This window comes from Pongo pygmaeus, chromosome 22 (assembly GCF_028885625.2).
Source record: "Pongo pygmaeus isolate AG05252 chromosome 22, NHGRI_mPonPyg2-v2.0_pri, whole genome shotgun sequence".
NCBI lineage: Eukaryota > Metazoa > Chordata > Mammalia > Primates > Hominidae > Pongo > Pongo pygmaeus.
In genome coordinates, this window is record NC_072395.2 from 55,085,243 (window position 1) to 55,105,498 (window position 20,256).

The 20,256-nt window shown below is 52.8% G+C and overlaps 1 protein-coding gene across 1 annotated transcript in view; it reads left to right on the plus strand.

Moving 5' to 3' along the window:
* Positions 1 to 2,635, plus strand: part of UMODL1 (uromodulin like 1) — a 70,944-nt gene extending 68,309 nt beyond the window's left edge. Inside the window, exon 23 of the mRNA XM_063659821.1 lies at positions 2,611 to 2,635. The gene's annotated coding sequence lies outside the window, so the exon portion shown is untranslated. The remainder of the gene's footprint in view (positions 1 to 2,610) is intronic.
* Positions 2,636 to 20,256: the final 17,621 nt, after the last annotated feature.

Here is a 20,256-nt window from a genome sequence, read left to right on the forward strand (position 1 = left end):
CAACAGGAGAACAAGGAAAGACCAATTTTCCCTCGGATGTTTTGATTTCGAGGAGGGGGACATTCAGCATGACCTAGGCACCAACCCACCAGATTTTCTTAGAAAGCTAGCGGGATAGTGTTGGCCTCATCCCTGGGATTCACATCTTAAATATTAAGTAAAAGGCACTGACATTTCCTCGTAACTCTATCTAGGGAGGTGACTGGCCTCTAGCACTGGCTCCGTCTATGCTGTAAGGGTCCTAAGACCCCAGAATCATGCGCACGTTAGTTACCAGGAGTCCTGGCAGGAGAGAGGCGAAAGACAAAGCTAACACGTGTCCCCCTCGCATGGGCAGCATCACATCCACAAGCAGGTGGTGTTTTCTCTGAAGTTGCCTAGCAAAGGCAGCATGGAGGTTGCCTTTTGGAAACGTGTGTTGTAGTCCGGGCTTTGCTGGTGACCTGGGAGGACTGGCTTGAGTTCTCTGGGCCCCATTTCCTCATTTTAAGATTGGAGCCAGTGTCTACTACACTTTGCTGAGTTGTTTCAAAAATCTGTTATCTCAAGAAAATAAGGACCTGAGCACAGGGAAGATGGGCTTGGCTGGAGAAGCTGCCTGCCCGATGAAGAGGGGGTGGGCTGGTGTTGACAATGTCTGTTGTTTCCCAACATCCCCGTGAGGTTGTGCTGTTATTAGCATCCTGTGTTATAGATGGAAATCCAGGGCAGAAAGGGATAGGTGTCCCAGATCACGTGGCTGGGAGTTCCAGGGCAAGAAGGGATAGGTGTCCCAGGTCACGTGGCTGGGAGTTCCAGGGCAGGAAGGGATAGGTGTCCTAGGTCACGTGGCTAGGAGTTCCAGGGCAGGAAGGGATAGGTGTCCCAGGTCACGTGGCTGGGAGTTCCAGGGCAGGAAGGGATAGGTGTCCCAGGTCACGTGGCTGGGAGTTCCAGGGCAGGAAGGGATAGGTGTCCCAGGTCACGTGGCCAGGAGGTGGCCGAGCTGGGGCTGCATGGGATTTCCGTTGGGCTCTGGGGTCAGCTCTCTTAGCTACCAAGCTTAGAGCTTTTCTTACACTAGTGTTCACATGACTGATGGATCCTTAGAACAATGCCCCTTGCCTTTCCCCTTCATCAGAGACCCGGAGAATTTGTATTTTAGCAGCTGTGCAAGGGGATCCACAATTCTTAATTCTTGCAGTGGGGATGCCAGGTGTCCCAGTTTAGAGGCAGCAACTGTTGTGGTTACAGGGAGGGAGCCTTCCCAGGACCCCTGAGCCTCCCCGGGAGCTAGGCACTGCTGCTCAGTTGTGGTCTGGGTCCTCAGCCACCTCTGGGAATCCCAAAGCTGCAGGGAACAACAGTGACGTTTCAGTTCAACTTTACACTCTAATAGTGAAAAATAAGGAAGCTTCCTCAGTTTGGTAGCTTTTGGCCTCTGGTTTGGGGCCCATGGGGTTTGGGCCATGAAGACCCCTCCTCCCCAACCCCATTGCCTCCCATCCTGGGCAGGAGACATTGTCAACACCAGCCCACCCCCTCTTCATTGGGCAGGCAGCTTCTCCAGCCAAGCCTATCTTCCCTGTGCTCAGGTCCTTATTTTCTTGAGATAACAGATTTTTGAAACAACTCAGCAAAGTGTAGTAGACACTGGCTCCAATCTTAAAATGAGGAAATGGGGCCCAGAGAACTCAAGCCAGTCCTCCCAGGTCACCAGCAAAGCCCAGACTACAGCACACATTTCCAAAAGGCAACCTCCATGCTGCCCTTGCTAGGCAACTTCAGAGAAAACGCCACCCGCTTGTGGATGTGATGCTGCTCAGGCGAGGGGGACGCTTGTGTTAGCTTTGTCTTTCCCTCTCTCCTGCCAGGACTCCTGGTAACTAACATGCACATGATTCTGGCGTCTCAGGACCCTTACAGCATAGACGGGGCCAGTGCTAGAAGCCAGGCATCTCCCTAGATAGAGTTACGAGGAAATGTCAGTGCCTTTTACTTAATATTTAAGATGTGAATCCCAGGGATGAGGCCAACACTATCCCGCTAGCTTTCTAAGGAAATCTGTGGGTTGGTGCCTAGGTCATGCTGAATGTCCCCCTCCTCGAAATTAAAACATCCGAGGGAAAATTGGCCTCTCATCTCTCTTTGTTCTCCTGGGGCTCCTGTCTTTCGAAGTGAGAACTGTCTCACCAGTTCTAAAGTTCCTGCAGACATCTGCTCTTTGAAAACCATCAGCCAACCCACCCACCCCCACCAGGTTGACCCTTGGGCAGCCCCACTCAGAGATGTTCCCAGAGTCCTGGTGGGTTCTCCACGGATGGTGCAAAGGTGCAGGGGCCCCACGTGTGCTTGTCCGGCTCAGGTATCTTCACCAGCCACCCCCACCAGTTGGCGTGGCAGGAGCATCGCTCACCTGAGGTCAGGCACAGCCCCACAGTCCCCGTTCCACTGGGCACTCTGGGAGTGGCTGCCTTTTCATTTGGGGCTTGATCTGCCCCTCTCCAGTAAACATAGACGCCATGTCCTCGGGTTGGTGGTTCCTCCACTATGCATCCTCCTGGGGTTTTCTGTATTAACTTTACCTTTCCTGCATGCAAGCTGACCCAGGTGACCTCTTTCTCCACACAGGTCGCCGTGAGTCAACCTGCCTCCAGAACCTCAGAGCTTCCCTGGTGGGCTCCCCCGGGATCCCCAGTGTCTCTCTGTGCCTCCACCCATCCCTTGGTTCTTAACTCTTCAAGCCTTAACGGGGGTCTGCTCTGATGGGTGGGCTCTGCCAGAGCCTGGGTGAGCCCAGAAAGGAAGACAGCAGCCACCGTCTGCCCTGAAGAGGCAGGCCGTCCTGTAGGTCCTAGAGGAGCCACAGCCCACAGGCAGATGAAGGGGCTGCAGAAGATGGGGGCAGTGCTGGGGGTGCTCCGGCTACACCACCACCTGTGCGGCCCCCACAGCCCAGACCTCCCAGACCTGTGACCCTCCACACCAGCCCACAGAACCCTCCTGGGCTTGCCCTCCCTTGGCGTCCATCACCCTTTGGCAAATATAGAATATTTCACATTCTCAGAGAGACCCGATCGTGCTCTTGACGCTCTTTTGAAAATAGGTCAGTCTTAGAAATATACTGCTAATGTTATTTTTAGTGGATGTTTATGCTCTTTGACTTTTCTCCTGTGTACCAAGGTATTGCTTTTATTTACACAACAGCGACTCAAAAGGCACTCTAGTAATGTGACAACCTTTTTAATAAGTAGAAATAACATAGGTACACATCACTCTTTACATTTTTCTGAGCATTTTCACAGCCGTTTTTTCATATAATCCGACCACAGTGGGAGGTGTGATTTACCAGTTACACAATGAGAAACCAGAGGAGCTGATGAGTTACTTAATTGAGGTCACAGAATGAATTAGCAAGAAAATGGTTCTAAAATCTAAGTATTTTAGTCTAGAATTTTCTCCATTATATCATCCCAAGAGATAATGCTCTGTACTTTATTTGAAATAAATTGGAATTATATTAGATAGCTCACACCTGAAAGTAGAGTGTTTTTCCTCAATGAACTTAGAATTATAACATGGCCTTAGTTTTCAACCCATGATACTAATTTTGTTGAATATAATTAATTGTCATTCATACGGAACATTTGGGGAAAGGAGTATTTTGATTTACTAGATATTCTCAGTCAGTAAAGAATGACAGTGGGTAATATGTGTGGATCACAGATTCTGATCAAGTAGAATCAATCGCATAAGACACTGAAATGGGGCTGGTTGTGCTGGATGCTCCATTTGGGATGGTCCATCACAGGCTCACTGAGCATCCAATGAGGGCCAGTGTTGTGTTGGGCTCTCTGGGGAGGCCAGGAACGCATCTCTGGTTCTTCCCAAGTCATGTCCAGCTGTTCTGATGTCAGCTGAGGAGTTTTCACTTGCCTTTCTTGGAAGAGCATGACACATATTCAGTAAAAACAGCTGTTGAGCCCCATGACTGTGTGGCTCTTTGGATTTCAGATAAAGTCATTGACATATATTTAAAAACTCTGTCTTTCAAACTTCATCTACAGTTTTGAAGTAATTTTTTTTTTTTGAGACAAAGTCTCGCTCTTGTTGCCCAGGCTGGAGTGCAATGGTGTGACCTCAGCTCACTGCAACCTCCGCCTCCCGAGTTCAAGCGATTCTCCTGCCTCAGCCTCCTGAGTAGTTGGGATTACAGGCCACCATGCCTGGCTAATTTTTGTATTTTTAGTAGAGATGGGGTTTCACCATGTTGGCCACGCTGGGCTCGAACTCCTGACCTCAGGTTATTCACCCGCCTCAGCCTCTCAAAGTGCTGGGATTACAGGCATGAGCCGCTGCGCCTGGCCTCACATAATCTTAATACATATGCCACGTCTTTTCATTTGTGTTTTCTGTAATAATGAAAACTTGGTTTCCTGTCATCCTACCTCCCCCATCCAAGTCTATTCTTCGACAAACACTTCCTGAGCACTCACAGTGCTCCAGGCCCTGAGCTTAGTGCTCTGGGCGAAGTGATGGGAGGGACAGACAAAGCCCTGCCCTCACAGAGCACACGGTCTTGTGGGGGAGGGAGACGCTGAAGTCAGATGATGAGAGCCGTGGTAAGTACTGAAAGTGATGATTGCATGTGTGCTGTGAGATGCCCCTGACCTGGTCCCTTCATCCACCCATCTAGCCATCTGACCATCTACCCATCCATTCACCCACCCATCCACCCATTTGTCCACCTGTTCACACATCCATTCGTCTGTCCATCCATCCACCCACCCACCCATCCACCCATTCACCCATCCATCCGTCTGTTCATCCATCCAACCATCCATTCATCTATTCAACCATCCATCCATTCATCCACTCAACCATTCATCAATCCATTCATCCAACCACTCACCCACACATCCACCCACTCATCCACCCCTCCATCCATCCATCCACCTCCATCCACCCACCCACCCATCCACCCAACCATCCATCCATCCATCCAACCAAGGAATGTGTATTGAGTCCCAGTTTATATACTGACATGAGGAAGACAAGAAGAATGAGGCAGAGTTTTTGCCCTCAAGTATTCACAATCCATCTGAAGAAAAACCCCTGGGGACACTATAATACGTGCAGTAAATCCAGGGAGGCCTCTGGTGGAAGGAAGAGAGAGAAACAGAAAAATGCACATCTATGCATATGGACTTGTGCACCTGTTCCCATTACTTCATTTGAAGGGCTTTGGGATGCTGCCGTGTCATGACTGCTGTTTAAGATTATTATCAGCATGCATATTGCTTGTAGCTTAAACCCTCCAATCCTAGACTGTTTCCACTACATGGCTTAAGGGATTAAATCCAAAGTGTGTGGAAACAGAAGGAGGAAGGGAGGGCCCCTGGGTGGCCCTTGGATATCTGTAGAAGTTGTTCACTGCTCTCCAGTGCAGATGTCACCCCAGGGTTGTGTAATGCACAACCTGTGAGGCCAGACTTCAGGGCCTTGGAGACTCCCCAGAAGATCTTTTTTTTTTTTGTTTTTTGAGACGGAGTCTCACTCTGTTGCCCAGGCTGGAGTGCAGTGGCGCAATCTCGGCTCACTGCAAGCTCCGCCTCCCGGGTTCATGCCATTCTCCTGCCTCAGCCTCTCCGAGTAGCTGGGACTACAGGCGCCCGCCACCACACCCGGCTAATTTTTTGTGTTTTTAGTAGAGATGGGGTTTCACCGTGGTCTCGAGCTCCTGACCTCGTGATCCGCCCGCCTCGGCCTCCCAAAGTGCTGGGATTACAAGCGTGAGCCACCGCGCCTGGCCGAGATCTCTTAACAGACAGTGGGTAACTCAAATCCTCCTGTCTGTGGAAGGGGGGAGACTGACATGGACGTATTCTATACAAGCCTCGTTATAAGCCCTCCACAAATGATTGTTCTCACTTCGCAGTTGAGGAAATGGAGACAGTTAGCAACTTTTCTGAAGCCAAACAGCTAGCCAGTGAAGGAGCTGCAATTTAAACCAAGCCCATTGGGTGTAAAGTTCATGCCACCCTCTGCTTTCTGTGGGGGATGGGAAGGAGGGTCTTTGCAGACTTTAGAACTCAGAGTACCTCTGAGATGTGGGAAGAGGGCTTAGGGGTTCCCCAAGGCCAGTGGGCCTTGGGCTCCTGGGGTTCTGGGTCCCTGGAGGTTCTCATGTTCAGACACTATTGAGATCTCAATCTTCCTGGCCCAGGATCCCAAGCTGTGAATCACTGGAAAGTGGAAGATCTGATGGAGGTGGAGGGACTGATGGAAGAGAATCTGTTGGAGGAGGGTCTGATGGAGGTGAAGGCTCTGATGGAGGAGGGTCTGATCGAAGTGGAGAATCACTGGGGCTTTCCGTGGGCCCTCTGGCCCAGGTTGCATCTCTCCATGCTGGCCACTAGATGGCGACATTAGCTGGAGTCCACGCTGGAAACCAAGTGTCCCCTGAGTTTCCACAGCAACCACATCCCTGGGTTCTCTTGTTTGTTCTCTTTCACTGGATTTGAGCCTCTTGTGTGTCTGAAATTGTTCTGCAGACCTGAAGGCTCCGGGGCACATGTGTGCAAAGGTGGTGCCCTGGAGGCCCTGTAAATAACTGGTCCTGTAAATAGTGAGGCTGGTCTTCTTCAGAGGCTGAGTGATTGCGAAGTACAGGACAAATGAGTCTACATGGGGGCCACAGCACGGATGTCCACCCTCCCATCTGGATTTCCCAAGAGTGGGAGACATCTTTTCCCTCCCTTCCCGTTTCTGGGAGGAAAGGGGCAGATGGACAGGTGACTAAGACAGGTGGCAGGGAGCCAGCAGCCCCAGGAGCTGGTGCTGGAGAGGCCCAGGTGAGATCCCTGTGGCTCAGGAGAGGACCTGTGCATGTGGAAGGGACGCCCGCAATGCCCAGTGACACCTCTGTCTATTGTGGAGGGTGACGGAGTCTGCTGAGGTAGCCACATAAGCACCTAAACCAGAAGTGAGTATCCAGAATGGCCCTGCATGCCGTAAGTCATCAGATAAGAGGGGCTGGACAGGGGCTCCCCAAGCCTGTCCTCAGCTGTGACTGGATGGTTAGCAACCCTCTTTAGTTTGAGCACCTGCTTTGTCCCAGAGAGGGAGTATTAAATGTCTGCTGTTCAACCCCCCACCCCGTCTCTGTCCCTCCTGGGGAGGAGGGCTACGGTGGGAGTCCCACGATGCAGGCTCCTCCCAGTTCTCTGCTAACCTGTGCTGAGGCTCTGCGTTCTGTGGAATGGGGCCGTGTTGCAGGCCCTTGTAAGGATCAGTGTTGCCCACCGAGGGCCCAGCACACAGGCTCCTAAGGTGACGAAGCACACATCCTGTTGCCAAAGTCACAGCAGCAGCGGCGCCTTCCGACAGGCCCGTGGGCCTCTCCTCCGCACAGTGTCGGGTGCTGGGTGCCTCTTGTGGGCTCTGGGCTTCGCGTCCAGCACTGCCAAAGTTGCCCAGGTTGCGCAGGAAGCTCATGGCAGGCTGGGCCCGGCAGCCTTCCGGGAGAAGGACACCATGCATCTGCGGCCCTGCATGCCCCCAGGAGCCCATGGGCTCCAGCACGGGGGTGGGCAAGGGGCGAGAGTCTGGCCCCTCATCTCCTGGCAGATTTCAAAGTGTGGTCAGAAACATAGCTGAAGTGGGCGACTGGCTGAAGTGGGAAGTCATCATTCAGCTAATGAGGCTTGATCTTTTCTCCATCCCCTGCTACTGCTGGTGTCTGTGCTGGCCTGGAGCTCACCCCACCTCACCCGGGCAGAGCAAAGGCCCTTGGCTGGCAGATGCTGGAGGGTCTGTGCACTGTTGCTGGTGAATGCCCGGCTGTGGACACACAGCAGATGCCTGTCAGGGGAGAAGGAGCCAAGGAGAGCCCTGGGGATCCCCAAGAGCTTCAGGGGGTAGGGACAATCGCCCAGGCAGGCTGATTCTGCAAGGCTTGTCCCTATAGCAGGAGATGGCCTGTGCGAAGTGGGACTCCTGGGAAGCAGCAATGAGGACTAGAGGGAAGGGGCAGCATGACTCCACAGGCTGTCACAAGGGACACAACATGGACATGCTTCTGACCTGGATGCCCCTCTGAGTCAACAGAGATCCATGTGCCCTGGCATCAAGGTCAGGCAGGGGAGACGTGCCGGGAGTGGACACCAGAGGGGCAAGCACCACGGTGTGGACACCAAGGGGAGCCATGGGTCCTGGGGGTGGCCTGGGACTGGACTGTTGAGCCTTGGGTGGGCAGAAATCGTTCCCCTCATCAAGGACTGTAGATCCTCACTTGCGACACCCAGGACACCAAAGCACTTCTATTACCGGATAAAAGGTCTTGACTGTGTGTCATCCAGGTTCTTTGTGTTGAACAAAAAATTGAACAAAATGCATAAACAAAGCAAAAAAGAAGGAAGCAACAAAAGACAAAGCAACAAAATAACAGTAAATAAAGTGCAGGTATATTGAAGCTAAAGTACACTCCACAGAGTGGGAGCAGGCTGGAGCAGGTGGCTCAAGAGCCCTCATTACAATGTTCTTTAGGGTTTTTATGAAACTCAAATAATCTGGTAACACCCCTAGGCAGCCTTTAGAAGCCTCCAATTAGTCAGACCCTATGAAGGATTGGCCTGTGACCAATCAGAAGCTGAAGTGGAAACTTCTGTCTTGTTATCACAGGAGTGAGGATGTGGCCCGTGTGCTGCCTAATCTTGCCTAGAACTGGCTGCACCTGCTGTTCTTTTGCTTCTACCTTAACCCTTGGTCACCCTATTCCCTATTCTGCTGTCTCAGTTCTGATGGAAAGAAAGTGACAGACGACCTGGAGTTCCTAACCCAGGGAATAGCTAGTTTGCATCCCACAAGCTAGTGTGAGACTGTGGGAGGCTAAGGGCATGGGCTTTGTGGTTGTGAGAGTTTGGAGGTTGAATCTCAGCCCTCCTATGTGGGGCATGTCACCCAATCTCTCTGAGCCCATTTCCTCATATTTACCCCATCTGTGAAGTGAAGGTGTTGCTAGCATTGGTTAGGGAACTTTGGGCAACAAACAATGGAAATGTCAACTCCAACAGGCTTTAAGGATAAAGTCAATTTATGACCCCTTGCAAGTGAGAAGTCCAGGCCAGGGTGGACCTCAGGTGTGGCTTGCTCCTGCAGCTCTCAATGGCCCAGATTTTATCTGCCTTTTGCTCTGCATTCCATGGTATTAGTTTAACCCAAAGCTCCCTTTTAGCTCCCAAATAGCTGCGAGCAGTAATCAGGACTAATTGCTCATTTGTGCATGTCCAGCTGAAGACAGAACAGGTCTTCCCCCAACTACTGATTAAAAGGCTGGGTTAGGCCAGGTGCGGTGGCTCACGCCTGTAATCCCAGCACTTTGGGAGGCCAAGGCAGGCGGATCACGAGGTCAGGAGTTCCAGACCAGTCTGGCCAATTGGTGAAACCCCGGCTCTACTAATAATACAAAAATTATCCGGGCATGGTGGCACGTGTGTATAATCCCAGCCACTCTGGAGGCTGAGGCAGAAGAATCGCTTGAACCTGGGAGGCGGAGGTTGCAGTGAGCTGAGATCATGCCATTGCACTCCAGCCTGGGCCACAGAGTGAGACGAGACTCTGTCTCAAAAAAATAAAATAAATAAATAAATAAATAAAATTTAAAAAGGTTAGAGTTATCTCTTGATTGAAATGTCCTACGTGATATCCCCAACTCTGAGCCTATCGTTCTGGCCAGGAGGATGTTGGGTGCTCCTGATGGGCTGAGGCCTGGGCCATTTGCAGTGTCAAAGGGAAAGGCCTCATGCTGTTGGTTCATTAGTGAGAAGCTACAGGAAGGTGACATGCCAGGGAAAGAGCCTAGCCTCTGTGTTTTGGGTTCACAGCACCCAAGCCTGCACCCAAACATGGAGGAGGGGACTTGAGTGTCTTTTGAATGGGTCTACATTGATATTTGCTTCTCGGACCTCCGAAGGCTCCATCTCCTAGGACGTTTTATGGGAGCTAGGGAAAGCAGGATAGCAGAGCCTGTTCACGTAGTTCTTTGAGAATGCGCTTGGTGGGCGAGTGGTGCCTTCTTATTGGGTTGTTCCTGTGAGAAGCATTCTGATTCCTACTTAGAAGCCCTGAATGAAGGTGGGAGCCCCTGACGGTGGCAGAGGCGGGTATGTCTAGGGTCTGGGGGTAGCTGGTGTCATCTACTTGAGTCCTCTTTGAACTCTGCATTTGGCAGCTGAGTGATGCCGAGGAAGTCACTTCCCCTCAGCGTCAAGCACCTGTGCTCATCCTCAAAGGGGTCAATGACGCTTAGGTCACACTGTCCAGGGCCCAGAGCTGCTGAGCTGCACACATGTACGTTTCTCCATGAGACCATCTTGGGGGACAAGTGCTGGCACCCCCACATGGTAGAACAAAGAGGCCCTGAGACATTAGTAACCTGCCTCAGATCACACAGCTGGGGCCAGACCAGAGCCCAGGCTGCCCGCGGTCATGTCCTAGGCACCATTTCCCATGGGCATCGTTGGGTGGGAGTCTGGGCTAAACAAGACCACACTGGTTTTGATGACGGAATTTTCTGCCCCTGTACCACATGGTAGGCCAGGGCCTCCCTCCCACCTGGCTAGGCTGCGCCTCCACCTTCACTCTCAGTCTCTGTAAAGACATGTTTTGAGTACTTGGGGCAGTGGCTGAGAATATTAAAGACATAACACAGGGGCGTGCACGATGCGGGGCCCCAGTGGGCTTGGTACAGGTTGGCTCCATGCCTGCTCTGGCTCCGGGACCCTCCTCCCCAGGGTAGAGCCACAACAGGTGGGGAGGGGGTCACTACCTAGCATGATCCGCCAGGGGCTGGGCAGAGGGATGGAGCCTGCCTGGCAACAGCCGTGATCTGCCAGGAGCTGGGCAGAGGGATGGAGCCTGCCTGGCAACAGCCGTGATCTGCCAGGGGCTGGGCAGAGGGATGGAGCCTGCCTGGCAACAGCCGTGATCTGCCAGGAGCTGGGAAGAGGGATGGAGCCTGTCTGGCAACAGCCATGATCTGCCAGGGGCTGGGTAGAGGAATGGAGCCTGGCAACAGTTCCAGGGGCCGTCCTTGCTGGGACTTCCCCTTCCCAGGACCACCAGTCCCCCGAACACAGCGAGAGCCCTGGTCAGGGAGGCTGGCAACCTAGGGGGAAGCCAGCGCTGGAGCTCTGGCTGAGGATGGAGCAGGTACTCTCTGTTCAACCCTCCAGGAAGCCAGCATCACCAGGTGGCTGGGGTGGCTTCTGGCCTCCACTGTCTGCACACTGTGCCCTGGAGCTGCCTTGGGAAGGTTGTGGCTCCTGCAGCTCCCCCATGCCCATGCAGGCACTGGCCTCATTCAGAGCAGGTCCGCTCTTCCCCACGGGCAGGCCCCTCTCATGCGGCCCCCTTTCACTTTATCGGAGTCACAATGATCTGACTTCCTCCTATTGATCACGCACAGCATTTCCTGGGACTGAGTCTAATTTCTAATATCTGACCCATCAAGCCCCTCCTGGGCAATCCTCTTCCTTCCTGGAAGGTACATTAAACTCTGAGGTTTCACAAGGGCTGGCTGCATCCCTGTGCAGGCAGACAGGACCCCACACACCCAGGCGAGCCCTCCTTAGCAGCCTGTTCTGCAGGGATTCTTCTGGTTCCCCCTCTGGACAGCACCACGGCCCAGATGCCTTGGCTTCCCAGCCACAGATCCCTCATTGACCTCCCCTCCTTGCTGGGGAGAGGCAGGCGCTGGGCCATCCATGGGGCATGAAAGTGATGGCTACACCCTCCAAGGCCACTGAGTCCCTCTGCCGGATGCCTCCCATACCTGCCCCTCTGCAGTTGAGCAGGAGAGATCTGCTGGGGGAGGAAGTGGCCCCAGGATCCCTGTCACGGTCCCGGCCTCCCCACTGCCCTGCACTGGCTCCTGGGCTTCTCCTTGGCCCTCAGTTCCATGGCTTCCTGGCTCCGGCCTCCTGCCTGGGGCTACCCAGGGCCACCAGGGGCTTGGTTGTTCCAGGAGGCTGTTGTACACAGAAAACACCTTCATGGCTGCTTGAACATTTAATATATAATTTATTGAGGTTAATTTAAAAAAACGATTAGTTTTCCTTAAGTAAACTCAATTCATGAATCTTATTTGTTTTATATTCATCTGGGAGCTTTTGGCAATCTCTTTCAGAGGGACTTTTGATTAATGTTTGACCAACTCAGTTGAAAAAACCCTCATAAACAGTCCATTCTGTTAATTAAATTCCCTCAGACATTTACACTGAACTTACAAATTTATTTGATTTTCTTTTTAAGACACCTCAGCTGCCTGACCCAAGTACTTCAGAGGACTCTGAGAAAACCACTGACACCTTTGTAAACAGGCGGTTCCCAGATTCCAGGAAACATTCCAATTCTACTTATATATCTAGTTTGTTTTGCTCACACCTTTCAATTTAGAATCACTAGTCTGTAAAGAATGGCACATTTTAAACTAGAATCAGCTATTCTGGGGAATAAACTAGGAAAGTGTGCGCTGTGGGAGCCTCTAGTATGCCTCATTCTCTTACACACTGTAAACACTTTCAAACACATACACAGACTGTTTCAGAACACAGCAGGAAAGTATTAATATGATAGGTTTGATTTACTTCATCATCTGCAAACAATGGTAAACCTTCCTGGAGCTGAAGAGCTTTCTCCACTATGGAAGCAATTTCCTGTAGCAAGAATAGGGTTACTTTCTCTAAGTGTGCGTGATTTCGGTCTGGGCTTGAGACCTGGGATCATAGGCCTTCCGGATGATTCTGGGACGCCACTGATGAGAACTTTGGAAGCTGCCTTGACACAGACCTCCACATCCTCCAGAGGGGCCAGTCTCCCAGGCATGACCTGGTTCAGATAAATCATTCCCCGATCCTTCCATCAGATTAGTCTGTGCCCATTGTCCGGTGACTTCACCACTGATTAGATTCAATGTTTCTGCTTCTTCTCGAGTTATTTTCAAGCTCTTCTGAACTGGAGAAGTACAACTGATTAGATTCAACTTCTCGGCTTCTCTTTCAAGCTATTTTCAAGCTCTTCTGAACTGCAGGGGTACGACTCTCACAGGTAGAGTCTCCATGTCTTTTGTGCTCTGCCCAGCTAGGTGGTTCCTGTGCTGTGATGCTGCCTGGTGCTCTGGGCTGCCCCTTGATCTGCTTCTGATTTAGCATCTGGCTCCAGCTCCTCCACTGTGGCCCTGGCCCTACCTGTGCTCTTGCAAGGAGCGTTTGGCCTATTCAAAACTAAACCCTACCACCCAGTCTGTCCACATGCGCTTAGAGAGTGTAGCACAATTGGTTGGCTGTATAGGACTATGGGCTTTAGAGACCTTCATGCACATTTGATCATTGATCCTCACAAAGGCTGTGCAGTTAGCAGGCATCCTCCCAGGCTCATAAGTGAGGAATTGATGTCAAGGCACGTTAAGGGGCCTCATCAGGCTGCATAACCAGTACCCTTAGAACCTCGATAGCAAGAGCGGATATTGATTGGTTATGTTCTTAGAGCTGGATGCTGTGCTAAGAAGTTTACATACATGATCTCAATGATGCCTCCCAAGAATAGCACAGTTTGGGAACTGTTACCACCCCCGTCTCACAGATGAGCACTCAGGAGCTCACAGAGGATGAGCAACTCGGTGAGGCTGAGATTCCAGCTGAGGCACCCTGACCCCAGAGCTTGAGCTTAGCATCTGCAGCGCTGCATTTCCCCTGATGTCAGCCCCGGCATCGCCACCTGCAGTGACTTTGGACACAGTTATAGGTGCCCTGCTTAACTGCATCTGGAGGAGGCAGAGTGGGTGAGCTATATCAGGACAAATCCTGGGGGTGGTCCCAGCTGCAGGCAGGACTCGGTCCTCAGCGGAGTGGCCACTGTACAGAAGGCCACGCCAAGTCAGAGGGCGCAGGGTGGCGCTGCAAGGAAGGAGTGTGTCCAACACTCAGCACCCAGGCTGCACCTGGAGGGGGCAGCAGCACAGCTTTCCAGGCAGGCAGGCAGCTGGGGACACCTGTCCAGGGGCAGCACTGTCCACTGCCAGGCTGGCTGATTGGGATGCAGGAGTGAGACTCCATTCCCTGGCTTGGGCAAAGGCAAGGTTTCTAACATGAATGTTTGTTGAACTTTTATTATGTGCTGGGTGGTGAGCCATGCACTTCACAGAGATGATGCCCTTGAATGTGCTCTTGGCAGCAGGAAGCGTTTTCCGTATTCTTCAGCCAGAGAAACTGAGCGCAGAGCGAAGGGAGCTTGGTCAAGGTCGTCCGTGAGCAGTGTCGGGCCTGACCTAGCACGCCACACCTGGGCAGATCACCAAGGCTCTGTGCTTCAGGAACCGGTCTGGGGAGCCCTGGCCCAGCAGCAGAAGCAGCACCAGGCTGTGTGGGACTGAGCCCTGGAACACGGGACAGGAGAGCTGATGCCCTGATTCTCTGGAGCCTGAGCCCTGGGACCCGAGCTGGGCCGAGTGTGCGTGGCCCTCTCTCAGGTCTCAGTGGCAGGGGAAGGAGGTCGTGGGGACTGGGGACCAGTGCGTCCTTTTATTCATCACCCCATAGCTACCTCCTCCCAACCCCCGTTAGGATACAATGTGTCAAATCTCAGACAGCAAATCCTTCTCTCATAAAGGGGCAGGATCATCTCCATCCTGTTTGTTCTAACAGAGGCTCTAGTCAGGGGCAGTTTATGGGGGAAGAAGGATGTGCTGGGGGCCCCCAGGACCACGCTTAGGCTTGATGCTTCTCTGGAAAGACTCACAGACCACAGAAGTCACAGTTTCTTACAGCAAAAGCAGGCAGATTAAAATCAGCAAATGAGAAAGTCACACAGGGTGGGGAGGGACTGGGCGCAAGCTTTCAGCTCCTCTCGCAGTGGGGTCGACAGTCAGCACCCATTCCCGCAGCGTCGATGTGTGACAACACTCACGGTGCCTTGCCGCCACCCTGGGAGCCCTGAGCCTTGGTGTCCACGTTTTTATTGGGTGTCAGCCATGAAGGCATGGAGCACCCACATGATTGCCCACGGCTTCTCAGCCCCCAGCCCCCAAGAGGTCACAACTGATACAGTGTGGCCCAGGACCCCAGAAGACCAAGCCAAACCTTTACCCTAAATCCCCTGGTTAGGGTAAACCATCCAACAGGGCCCCAGGTCCCAGGTCTACAAAGACATGCTTGTCGGGCAGGATATTCCAAGGGCCTAGAGGTCATCACCAGGCCCAGCAGGAGCCAGTCCTGTGGAATGTGCAGGGTCTGGACGCCCAGCTCCACTGAGTGAGCCCTTCCCCGCACAGAGGACAGGAGGTCTGGAAGGGAGGGGCGTGAGTGTCTGAGGGTGCCTGTGTCCATGGAGCCGCCCTCTGAGCACTGACGTCTCATAAAGACGTGTCCCAGCTGTTGGGGGTCAGCCCCTCCTGTGTCTGGCTCTGATTTCCCTGCAGGGTGGGGAAATTGCCCCACCCCAGGCACTCAGGTGCAGCTGGACTAAAGGTCAAGGGGGCATTAGCTCAAGCTCAGAGCTCCTTGACTTCAGCTGTGCAGAAATGATGAGCGCCTGCTGGAGGGACAACTGGTGTGTGCAGCTGATGGCGCGCAGCTGAGAGGAGACGCCCCTCGTTGTTTGTTGGCTGCATCATATTTTACACATCTCTGAAGGTGTTTATAATTTTTTTTTTCAAGTAGCAGAAACCGCCATCAACCCAGCAAAAATAAACATATCAGTAACCATGGTGACTTCAGCCTTCCAGCCCGGGGCAGAAATGACCTCAGGCGGACACAGAGGGGCGCAGGCGTGGTTCTAAACGCTGGCTTCTATTGAAGGTGGACTAGATCTGATTGAAACTCTTCACAGCCGCTTCTATTGAAGGTGAACTAGATCTGATTGAAACTCTTCACAGCCGCTTCTATTGAAGGTGAACTAGATCTGATTGAAACTCTTCACAGCCGCTGGTGGTTGGAATTCCACGCTCCCTGCAGGTGTCTGCCCTTCCCCTGGAAAGCCTCAACAGTGACAGGGGCTGTAGCTGCTGGTGCCCGGGCTGGTCTCCTGAGGCCACCACTAGCTTCCTGGGGAGGGGCTTTACCCAACTAGGACCCAGGGCCGGAGACCTGGGCACCGCTCAGCCAGGCTTCCTTCCTTGGGCCCAGACTCACGATCTGCCTGGGTTTCTGTTGCACAGCGATGATGCCAGGAAGCCCAAATATTCAACGTTCACCAGTGCACACCAGTCTTCTCTCTGTGGATTTTGGGAGAGCAAGAGCGAGAGAGAAACAACAGCAACAAAACCCTAAGGAACTAAAGGTATGAGAAAATAAATTAACATGCAGAATTTTCTATGGAACATTGATAGATGCCACCAGGTTGTAGCCTTGCGAGTGTCAGTGAAGAGCGGGGTGTGTGGGCGTGGAAGTCCCCCCTGTCCCTTAGGATGAAGATGTTGAGGCTTGAACCTTCTCTACCGTGTCATAGGAGACGACTGGGGTGGTGTGTTAAGCAGCAGTGAGGCAGAAAAGCCACAGGGCAGGGCCTTCCACAGAGGTGACAGGGAAGGGGACTTCCTGCCAGGCGGGCGGCCAGAGACTCTGAGTCTTCCAGCAGAGGGGCCCCCAGGCATGGCCTGTGGCTGGCAAGAAAGTGTGAGCTGGAGTCTGTGCGTGTTCATGTAGTCTCCAGGGTCTTAGCTGGGGTTGTGGCTGGTAGTAAGAGAACAAATGTTTTGTGGAAGTTATTTTAGAATTCTTAGACAAGACGAGCCATGAGCACTCGAGGTTCCCTTCCTGAGGGTTTGCAGTTCCCATTAAATGGAGTCCAGAAAGTTCTCTGGCCCCAGTGAACGGATGGAGGAAGAGGCACGAGGCTGGGTTTTGGGAGGCCTGCGCCCATGGGGCTGAGGCAAGAGGGGCCAGCCTGCTGGAGCTCCCAGGGGTGCACAGCCCAGGCACCACCTTCATAGACCCCTGGCGGTTGCTGGGGGCTTAGAAAGAGGCTGGGCCGGGGGAAGGCCCGGAGGAGACAACCTGGGGAGAGTCCGAGGGGACCAGTGTCCCTTCTACCGTCCACGTGACATGCTTACATCGCCATGGAGAATGAGGCTGTGAACTTAACCTCGAGAAGCTCAGCTTGACTGGAGGCAATGGCTGGAGGAAGCCGTTCCCTGTTCTGCAGCGGGGACATGCAGACTGTGCTGGACTTGGCCCTTCCTCCAAGGGCAGGTGGCCAGCCCAGGCTTGCCCATCTGTGGAGTCAGAATAATTAAAATGTGTGATACCCCAGGGACACTCTTAGCGGGACTCTGGGCCACGTCACACACTTGATCCCAAAAGGGTCTTCCCAAACTTTCCCAAATCTTAGGACCACCTGGGCCTTGTTGGGTAGATCCTGGGCCCCACACACAGTCTTTCCGATTCAGTAAACTGGAGGGTGCTCTCTCTTTTTTTTTAAGAGTATCTTTTGGCACAATAATTGTACACATTTATGGGGTACATGGTGATGTTTTGATACAGATGATGTGTTGTGATCAGATCCGTCATCTCAAACAACATTTCTTCATGTTGGGAATATCAGTCTCCTCCCTCCAGCTATTTGAAACTTTGCATTACTATGAGCTGTAGCCATCCTACAGTGCTATAGCTATAGCCCACCAGAACTTACCCCTCCCAGCCAGCTGCAATTTTGTATCCTTCAACAAATCTCTCGCTATCCCTCCCTCCTGCTACCCTTCCTTCCCAGCCTCTGTCATCCTCTGTCCTACATTTTACTTCCATGAGATCTTTTTTTTTTAGCTTCTACACATGAGTTCATACATGTGAACTACACATGAGTTCTGCTCCTGGCTTATTTCACTTGACATCATGTCCTTTAATTCCATCCATGCCACCTCAAATGACAGGATTCCGTCCTTTTTGATGGCGAAATAAGATTCCATTGTGTATATTTCCCTTTGTGTAATATACACATTCCATGTGTGTATTTACCACGCTTTCTTTATCCATTCATCTGTTGTTGGTTTATCACGTTTCTTACAAGTGTTTTGGGGGCATTAGAAGGCAGGCGGCCCTCTCCCCGCAGTGCTCCAAGCAAGACTGGAATCTTCTTTGCAGATTTCAGAATCCGAGAGGGACTCCATTGCTCCTGGTGACTGGATTTGGGTGTGGAGTGTGGGAGCTGCCAACAGTGAGAATCAGGGTTACACGTTGAGCTACCCCATCCCCGGGGCCTGCCTCTGTGGGGCGCTGTGCGGTCAGTCGTGGAGCTGCTGTGGGAAGTAAATACTTACTGAGCACCTACCATGCCCAAAGCAAAGCGACATTCTGGGGAGATAAAGAGGAACAAGACACACAGCCCTGTCCCCAAAGAACTTCCTGAGGAGCAGCGGGGATGGAGAGGCATGGAGCCAGAACGTGGGTCGGAACAGACAGCTGCTGAGGGGCATTAGGAGCACGGTCTGCAGGAGGCCTGGGGCAGCTAGGGGAGGCCCACGCTCTGGCCCTGGAGCTTGTCATGGGGCAGCAAGCAGGGGCCGGGCATGTCCTGGGGGACTCGTCCAGCCCTGCAAATGGCCCCTCTTCTTGGCCAGAACTTCCCTACTGAATTCATACCCGAGATATTTCCAGTGCCTGAACTTGCATCTAGAGACCTCTGCATACACTTGGGGCATTTAGAGAAACGGCGACTGGAGGGTTCCTCCCGTGGCTGCCTGGTCACTGGAATCCCACAGCGTGCTGTGGCTGCCTTCTCCGTGGGCAGCAGAGCAAGGAGGCATTTCTCCCTTGTCTGCAGTGAGTTTCTGTATCCCCTGCAAATACCACGGCAATGAGAGGCTGCAGGTCTCCCTGCAATTCTGGGTAGCGGACACCGTGTGTGGGATCTGTGGGACACTCAAACCTTGTCCCAAAACTTCAGATGAGCAACACAGGCACTCACTACCCAGGCCACAGCTCTCTAGCACTGATTTCACATAGGGGCCATCCACATGGCCTCCCCAGGCAAAGCTTTCACCTTCTTCCTAAGGCCCAGCCTCCCGCTGGAGAAAAGGCCATTCCCTCACCTGCTGACGAGGGAGAGGTGGCGTCCTCTCCCTCACACTCAGGGTCACGGAGCTTGTCCTCCCTCCCAAACCACCTTCACTTCGGATCTGCCTGGACACTGATTAGACTGGAGAGAGGAACGGATCAGAGACACCAGACCAGGGTGGGCAGAGGTGGGACTGGAGGCAGATGCAAAAAGGGGAGCCTGCCAGGCGCGGTGGTTCACGCCTGTAATCCCAGCACTTTGGGATGCCGAGGTGGGCAGATCACTTGAGGTCAGGAGCTCGAGACTAGCCCGGCCAACATGGCAAAACCCCGTCTCTACTAAAAATACAAAAATTAGCCGGGCATGGTGGCAGTCTCCTATAATCCCAGCTACTCGGGAGGCTGAGGCAGGAGAATTGCTTGAACCCGGGAGATGGAGGTTGCAGTGAGCTGAGATTGCGCCATTGCACTCCCGGCTGGGGGACAGAGTGAGACTCCATCTCAAAACACAAACAAACTAAAAGGGGAACCTGAGACCCCCAGCTCTGGCTGCCCTCGGTCTACACTGCTGGCAGCAAGTCCAGTCCATAGTTTTTTCAGACTTTGAGGCCCAAATCTTTGATCTGGAAGGACCTGGGATCGCCAACTTGGCAGGGACTAGAGGGTAAACGGTGGAGTCTGTCAAGGCCGGGTGTGGGGTGCCCTGGACACAGAAGACTGGATTTTGGGTCTTTATCCCTCATTGTCTCTGCAGATGCTTTTGTGAAGATAGGTCTGCTCTCCAGGTGCTCGTCTCTGCCCCTGGGTCCTGAGGGCACCAGCCCTGCCTCCCCAACCTTCTTCCAGGTGAGAATGCAGGTCAGGCTGGAGGCACACACCTGCAGATCCTCCTAGAATGCGGGCCGCAGGGGACTCCAGATGTGGGAGTCCTGATTCCCACAGTCCAGCTGTGGCTGAGAAAAGGGGCATTTTCCACTTTGCTCATCTATTTGAAGGGAATAACACCCAAAGATGGCTTTCTCCCAAGTCATGGACAGACAAAGGCAAACACGAAAACACCATCAGCCTGGCTGGCTCCGGGCCATGACGCCTGCGGGGCTGAGCAGACTTCTGCTGCATCTGTTGGGAAACAATGCACAGTGGCCCTTGTCCCGAGGACGCAGGCTGCCTTTCAATCACTGCTGTTTCTGGAAAAAGAGAGCCCAGTCTTCCCAGAGAAGCGGGCTTAATA